At 41.0% G+C, this 7695-nt stretch overlaps 1 pseudogene; it reads right to left on the minus strand.

The window, feature by feature from the left end:
- Positions 1–1460: 1460 nt before the first annotated feature.
- On the minus strand, positions 1461–2985 carry LOC148036742 (calmodulin-binding receptor-like cytoplasmic kinase 2 pseudogene; annotated as a pseudogene).
- Between the last annotated feature and the right edge of the window lie 4710 nt (positions 2986–7695).

Here is a 7695-nt window from a genome sequence, read left to right on the forward strand (position 1 = left end):
TATCAAGAATTATGCCTTGATTGCTGCACCCCTCACTTTGCATTTTGGGTTTAACAAGATGGTATCGGGTCTCTATTCACTTCGCATTTTTGGAAGGGATTATTTGAAGCTCTCAGTACACAGCTTTGTTTTAGTATAGCTTATCACCCTCAAACTGATGGGCAGACAAAGCGTGTAAATCATGTCATTGAATACATACTTAGGGCATATTGTTGCAAATAACCTAGATGGTGGATACAATATCTACCTTTGGTGGAATTTGTTTACAATGAGTCCTATCATCAGAGCATTCAGATGACCCCATTTAGAGCTCTATATGGGCAAGAATGCCTAACTCTGCTAAACTTCTCTGACCCTAGCTTGAAGGTTGAAGCTTCCAAGAAGATGCTTGAAGAGATAGACGAACAAGTCAAAACAATCAAGCAAGATATACAAGTTGCCAAGGATTGACAGAAAGCCAATGCTGATTTAGGGAGAAAATATCAAATCTTCCAAGAAGGCGACAATGTTTTTATCCATGTATGTCCAAAGAGGAGTTCTTTATCCTTGGGAAAATCTAAGAAGCTAATCCCAAGATACTATGGACCTTACAAAGTCATAAATGCTCTTGGACCTAATGCTTATAAGCTGCAACTTCTTGAAACCGTAAAAGTTCATGATGTATTTCATGTTAGTCTCTTGAAGCCGATGTATCTAATCCTGATCATATTCTTGATGATTGACAAGTTGTAATGCCGAGCCAAGGTTTTCTTGAACTTCAAATTGATAGAATTTTGGATGTAAACCCTAGAGAATATCTCATCCAGTTTAAGGATGATCCTGAAGAGGATGCCACTTGGATCGATGAGGCAACCCTTATGAAAGAATATCCCCAGTTTCTCTCGAGATGAGGACATCTCGATTTCTCTAAGGAGGGAAGAATGTAATGTTTCCATTGCTTAGTTTATTTTAATGTGCATATATATTCCAAAGAAAATTGATTTATGTTGCACATTTAAAAAAAAATACTAGCCCTAATTATGAAATTGACTCTCATTATGAAGATAATAATTATTATTAATGAGATATAATATGCCAGTTCATGGAAGAAAGACTTGGGAGACCCTCCCAAGACTAGCTTATTAAAACTACATTTGTAGTATAGAACAACAAAAAAGCATAGTGGATAGTCACTTGGTAGTCAAGCACACTTGGGTGACGACACTGCTGGGATGGGTGACTTCCTGAAAAGTTTTCCCTACAAGCTAGTGGGAGCTTCTCACGCATAGCCACCAGCGCTAATGAAGCCTTCGTAGCCCATTGCCAAGTATGCCAAGACCAAGATGCCTTGGTCACTGCCTTGGAGTGATGTTTGCGCCATGCGGTGGTCACCTGTTGAGATTCAAGCTTGTAGTCTTTGGTCAGTTAGTTCTACCTTAGTTGAATAAGGTTAAGTCCCAGTGACTTAACCATGGTTAGATCTAGGTCATTTTGATCTTTAGTGTGTATTGTACACAATTGACTTTTGAGATTGTGTTGATGGAATGGAATGAACAAAAGGGAGCATGTCTGCTATCCTGGTGCCTGTGCCTTTGTCTCTCTTTCTCTCTGAACTGTAATATGGTATCAGAGCTTTGAAGAAGTTGCAGAAGAGGCTTTTGTGAAGATGATGATGATGATGAAGAATAAGAAGAGTCCACCATCAAGGTGGCAGATGGACTCTTCTCAAGTTTTGGGTCTAGCGTCTGCAGAGCCTTGCCATTGTGGAACATTTGAAATGCCCATTTTGCAATTATTCTCTCACTTCACTCATGTTTTTGCTCAATGGGATGCCTGCTTGTAAGCATTTCAACAAGCAGTATCCCAAAGGAGTAAACATCACTCTTCTGTGTGAGCTTGTAAGTTCTGAGATACTTTGGATCCAGGTAACTGGCAGTCCCCTTCACTTGTGTAGAGACATGGGCGAAATCAAGCTCCCAAGGCCCAAGACGAGAGAATCCAAAATTAGAGACTTTAGCTCGGTAGTTGCTGGTTAACAGGATGTTAGTGGAATTTATGTCACGGTGGATGATATGTCTATCATCATATAGATGCAGATAGGTAACTGCATGTGCTACATCGATCATAATGTCCAATCTTGTAGCCAAGTCAAGAACTGTACCAAATTGACCATCGAGGTGCTGGTGCAGGTTTCCATTGTGGACATATTCAACCACAAGGATCCTTTCAGATCCTTCAGCAGCATACCCTATGAACTTGACCAGGTTCAGGAGCTCCACATTTGATAGAGTGCTCAGCTCACTACGAAACTCTATCGATAGTTGCATGTCATATGCAGTCTTCTTTGCCCTTTTCACTGCAATGATCCTCTCATCCTTTAACCTCCCTTTGTACACTATCCCAAACCCTCCTTGCCCAATTTGAAGTGATGGTGAGAAGTTATCAGTAGCTTTTATAAGGTCAGGCACCGTGAATGTAATAACATTATCTGCTGGAGCATGGCCAGTTGCTAAAGTTAATGGCTTATCTGTTTTACCATCATCCCATGAATTAATTGAAACATCTTGAAATGCAAAGGTTGTGCTATCATTGGTTATTGGTGCTTCATGATGAGGTACCTAATCTCCATTTTGATTAGATTAAGGTCAGCTTCCCATCCATATGATGTTTTGTCTATGAAAGCAGAATGGTACTCCATTTTATGTCATTTGTAAAAAGCTACCACATTATGAGGTGAGCAATATTGTATACATGTCATGCCTTTGGAGGGTGATGTAGCTCTGTCAATGTGCAATGGTCAAAGATGAGACAGCTGCTTCAAGCATCTAGAATCATTTGGATTTGCTGCAAGCTTGGAAATTGAGTAATAATCTTCTGTAGACAATTGGACACTGAGATTGTTTCTAAAAGGCCAACTTTCATCTCAAGAATAGGTTCAGACATACCAACTGCAAGCTCAATTGGATCGGCTGTAAGAGGGGACAAGGCACAGCTGAAGCCACCCATGGTGTTTAGGCTACCTGCTTGCGCTATGCTTATTTAGCTACATTTACAATTGCTGTTTTTTATGACAGGGCTATAGAATGGTTGCCTTAGTGATCAATAAAAGGTAATTGATCCGCATCTATGGATTAGTTTTGTTGATGGTGATCTTACTTCTTGTTTGGGTCTTCAACAGAGGATAGGTACAGAGACTACTTCATCGTGCTTATCTGATTGCCTGTCAGAATTGAAGAGATACTTCTGGATGTAACTGGAGGCCTTTGGCATTCTTGAATTTAAAGGCAGACTGAAGTATAATTATAGGTTTACAGCTCTGGGTGGCACATGCACTCTGAATTTGAGTCTAGTGTTTGTTGCTTGTAAAAGCTGTCTCTGCAATAGTTTTTGATCAGCAAGGTATGCATGGTGAAATCAGCAATTTGGAGTAATGCACTCATGGTTATGTGATAATTCTGTGATAGAATATCATGGTGTCTCAGTGAGTAATTGAAGGATTTTTGAGGGTGTATTTCCTGCGTGTATTGGATCTTATGCAGTCCTATAAGCTAAAATCTATGTAGTTTTTGGAATTGAATGTCTTTGTGGAGTGCAAAGATGCTGATTACAGATGTTGGTAATATGGCACTAAATGGTCACTAAAGTATATTGCTTACTGGCATTTTGAGAAATTGACTAGTTTTGCAAAGCTTAAGACTTTGAAATGGCAAACACAGGAGAGAAGGATACTGTAACTCAGATACTTGGTGAAAAGCTGGACTACAATAATTTTGTTCTATGGAAATTCAGGATGTCTAATTTTTTAATTGGAAGAGGCTATTGGGACCTAGTTAAAGGTCTTGAAGATGAGCCCAAGCTACTAGAGGATAGACCTCCAACATAGAATCAGTTAAAGGCACACAGGACTTGGTTGGAAAAGGCGAGTAAGGTCTTGCATTGGTTGTCGTTATGTGTGTCAGACACAAAGGCTATGCAAATTGCAAACTGTACTTCCCCAAAAGGTGCTTGGGACTTATTGATGAAGAATTATGGGCATGTCACTCATGCGAGAAAGACACAACTGAAGCAGAAATTCAGGCACATATTTAGGAATGGAAGGTCTATTGAAGACTATGTTAGTGAGATAAGATCCCTTGCATAACAACTAGGCTCAATTGGAGTTGAAGTTGATGATGATGATTTGGTGGCTACTACCCTCCATGGACTTGGACAAGAGTATAAGCAGTTTGATACTTCCATTTTAGTGTGTCAAGAGAAGCCTGACTTTGATGAACTTGTGGCACTTCTATTGCATGTGAAGAAGTGAAACTTGGATTCAATACATGTTCCAGTGGGTCTAAAAACATCAGGGACAGTGTCTTCTACTCCAATCAAAGGGGTAGAGGTGGAAGAGGAAGATCAAAATTTAGAGAAAGAGGTGCTGGAAACGTACATGCAGCCCATGGACATCAAGCTATTGGATGGAAAAATAGACAACCTCAAGCAAATAGAGGTGCCTCAAATGCTCGTGGAAGAGGGGGTTATTCACCTAGAGGAAGAGGCACTTGGCAGTAGCCTCAAATGAGTCATGGACAACAATCAAATGCAAATAAGGATTGCCATTACTGTGGCAAATATGGACATGTAGCTAAGGATTGCTACAATAAGAAAAATGATCAGAGAGCAAGAGGGAAGCAACATGGTAATTATGCTTCTTCTACTGGTATGCAAGAGGATGACAGGTTGTTTGCTATGCAACATGTGAAGAAAGGGTTGCCTACACAGGGCAAAGCAGATGATGTATGATATATAGAGTCAGGGGCATCTAACCACATGACTCCTCATGGAGAGTGGTTTGACACATTGGTAGAAGGTGCTCATGGATATGTTTGCACAGGGGATGATATGCAGCATGACATTATGCATACATGTACTATTCCCTTGATGATGCATGGTGATAGGAAAAAGAGTCTCTATGATGTGTTACATGTACCCTCCATAACTAAAAACTTGCTTTCTGTGGGACAAATGGATGAACATAATCTACAAGTTAGATTCAATAGAGATGGATGCTACATTGAAGAGTATGGCCAAGGATGCAAAGGCAAAAGAAATGGCAGGATGTTTACATTGGATACGAAAAGTCCAACATTGAATGTTGCTATGTAGTCACATGACAATGCTGCAATTAGGGACATTGAGATATGGCATAAAAGGATTGGTCATGTAAATGTTCAAAAGCTAAAGAATATGCAGCATAAGCAAGTTGTACTTGGACTCCCTAAGTTCAAGCATGCGGAATTGGGACATGTATGTCAATCATGTCAATTTGGGAAGCAATCAAGGCTTCCATTTATGAGGCATGCAAGCACTACTGCTAGACCATTATAGTTTGTACATTTTGATGTATGGGGACCCTCACAGAATTGATCTCTTGGGGGATCACGTTACTATGTGTCATTTATAGATGACTATAGTAGGTACACATGGTTGTATGTGCTGAAGCACAAGAGTGATGTCATGGATGCTTTTCAGGACTTCAAGAGACATGTGGAGAAAGAATTGGCTTGCTACATAGTGGTGGAGAATATGTTTCTAAAGACTTTGATCACTTCTTGGCAGCTCATGGGATTAAAAGGAAATTGACATGCAAGTACACACCACAACAAAATGGTGTGGTAGAAAGGAAAAATAGGGTGATCATGGAATCGACTGGAGCCATGTTGAATGAGAAAAGCCTACCAAATGCATATTGAGCAGAGACTGTAATGACTGCAATGTATGTCATGAATCGTACACCAACAATAGGTATACATGAGGTGACTCCTCATGAGAGGCTTTTGTAAAATATTACACGGCGCAACGAACAGAATCTGAGAAAGAGATAGAGAGTACACAACAGATAAGAGGAGAATCAGTAAATTCTTTAGCTCCAAACAACTGATACAAAGATGGCTTTGTCCACTCTTGTGCTTCCACTGTGTGAAGCTTAGATGGTGATCTAGACAGAAGATAGGTGAAGAGCTTAAGGGTACCTGGAATAACAACTCTGACTAGGTGAAATATGAATGATAGATGGCTGTGAAGGGGTTTAGCTTTTATAGCCCGCGAAGGCTATTAGGTCAGCCTGACCGACCTACCATATGAGCCTCCACTAGTCGGCCAGGGAATATTCCAGGGAATATTCCCTTTACCATCGACAGGGGCCGCTTCCGCGGCCCTCGGACCCCAAAATAGGGGCCCCTTCTAACTCCCTTATATCGCAACTCGATGCAATGCACCTCGAGTTGCTATCAGCTTAACCACTCCGTCTAACCCAAAGATTAGACCCACAAATGGTCACCTTTTTGCCATCTGGTCACATAGACCTCATCTGATATACAAGTCAAGACTCAACCAATGTCCGGGCTCACATTTGGCTTCTCCTCATAATGGGGGCCTTACAACTTTGAGCACCATGGATCATTGGTAGCACCTAATGAGGGTGGGGCATTGATCATATCTAACACCCCCCCTCAATGTCCACCCATAGGTGAACTATCTCCTCGGCCCAATGCTAAGTCTTTGAAGATGAACTTGAAGCAGATCCTTCATAAGTGCTTTGGTGAAGATATCTGCTCCATTCTCCTCTATTGGATAGTAGACCAGTTTCACTATCCCATCCTCCATCAAATCACGCACATAGTGATACTGGATCTCTATATGTTTGGTGCATGCATGAAACATTGGCTTTTTGGCAATGGTGATGCAACTCTGATTGTCACATCTCAGCACAGTTGGTTCTTCATCCTGCACTCCCATATGCCATAGAATCCTTCTCAACCATACTGCTTCACATGTAGCAAAACAAGCTGCCTTGTACTCTGCTTCGGTAGAAGATAATGCCATTGTTGGCTTCTTCTTACTAATCCAAGAGAAAATTCCTGAACCCAAAGAGAAACAATAACCAGAAACTGACTTCCTGGAATCACTCCAATCTGAGTCATAGTTCCCCACAATAGAATTTCCAAAACTGTATGTGATACCATAGTCAAGAGTTTCCTTCAAGTATCTAAGCACTCACATCCCAGCCTTCCAATGACTCTCATGAGGTTTGTTTGAGAACCTGCTCAAAACACCAACAACAAAACTGATATCTGGTCTAGTGTTACACAAGTAGATCAGACTGCTGACCAACCTCCTATACCTCCCAATGTTTGCTAGTGGTGATGTATCCTCGATGGATAACTTTGCATTCACCTCCATAGGTGTAGCTATCTCCTTGCACTCGGTCATGCCAAATGCCTTCAAGATCTCCCATGCATACTTCTTCTGAGAGATGAAGATCTTTCCTGGCTCTTGCCAGACTTCAATCCCCAAACAATAGTGCAGCAAGTCCAAGTCTGTCATTTCAAACTAAGAACTCAAAGCATTTCGAGTTTGGTTGATCATATCTTCATAGTCACCTATAATAAGAAGGTCGTCCACATATAGGACAATCACTATAGACTTTTTATCATCCCTATAAATATACAAGTTAGCATCTGAGGCACATCTTCTGAAGTTTAGGTTTAAAAAGAACTTATCTATCCACTGGTACCATGCTCTAGGGGCTTGTTTCAGCCCATATAATGCCTTCTTCAGCTTACACACTTTGTTCTCAGAATGGGGGGCCTCAAACCCTGGTGGCTGAGCCACGTACACCTCCTGCTTGAGGTCACCATTTAAGAACGCTGACTTAACATCCATTTGGTACAC

The sequence above is a fragment of the Lygodium microphyllum genome, chromosome 4, assembly GCF_053477565.2.
Source record: "Lygodium microphyllum isolate KBCC chromosome 4, Lygodium_microphyllum_v1.1.10, whole genome shotgun sequence".
Lineage (NCBI taxonomy): Eukaryota > Viridiplantae > Streptophyta > Polypodiopsida > Schizaeales > Lygodiaceae > Lygodium > Lygodium microphyllum.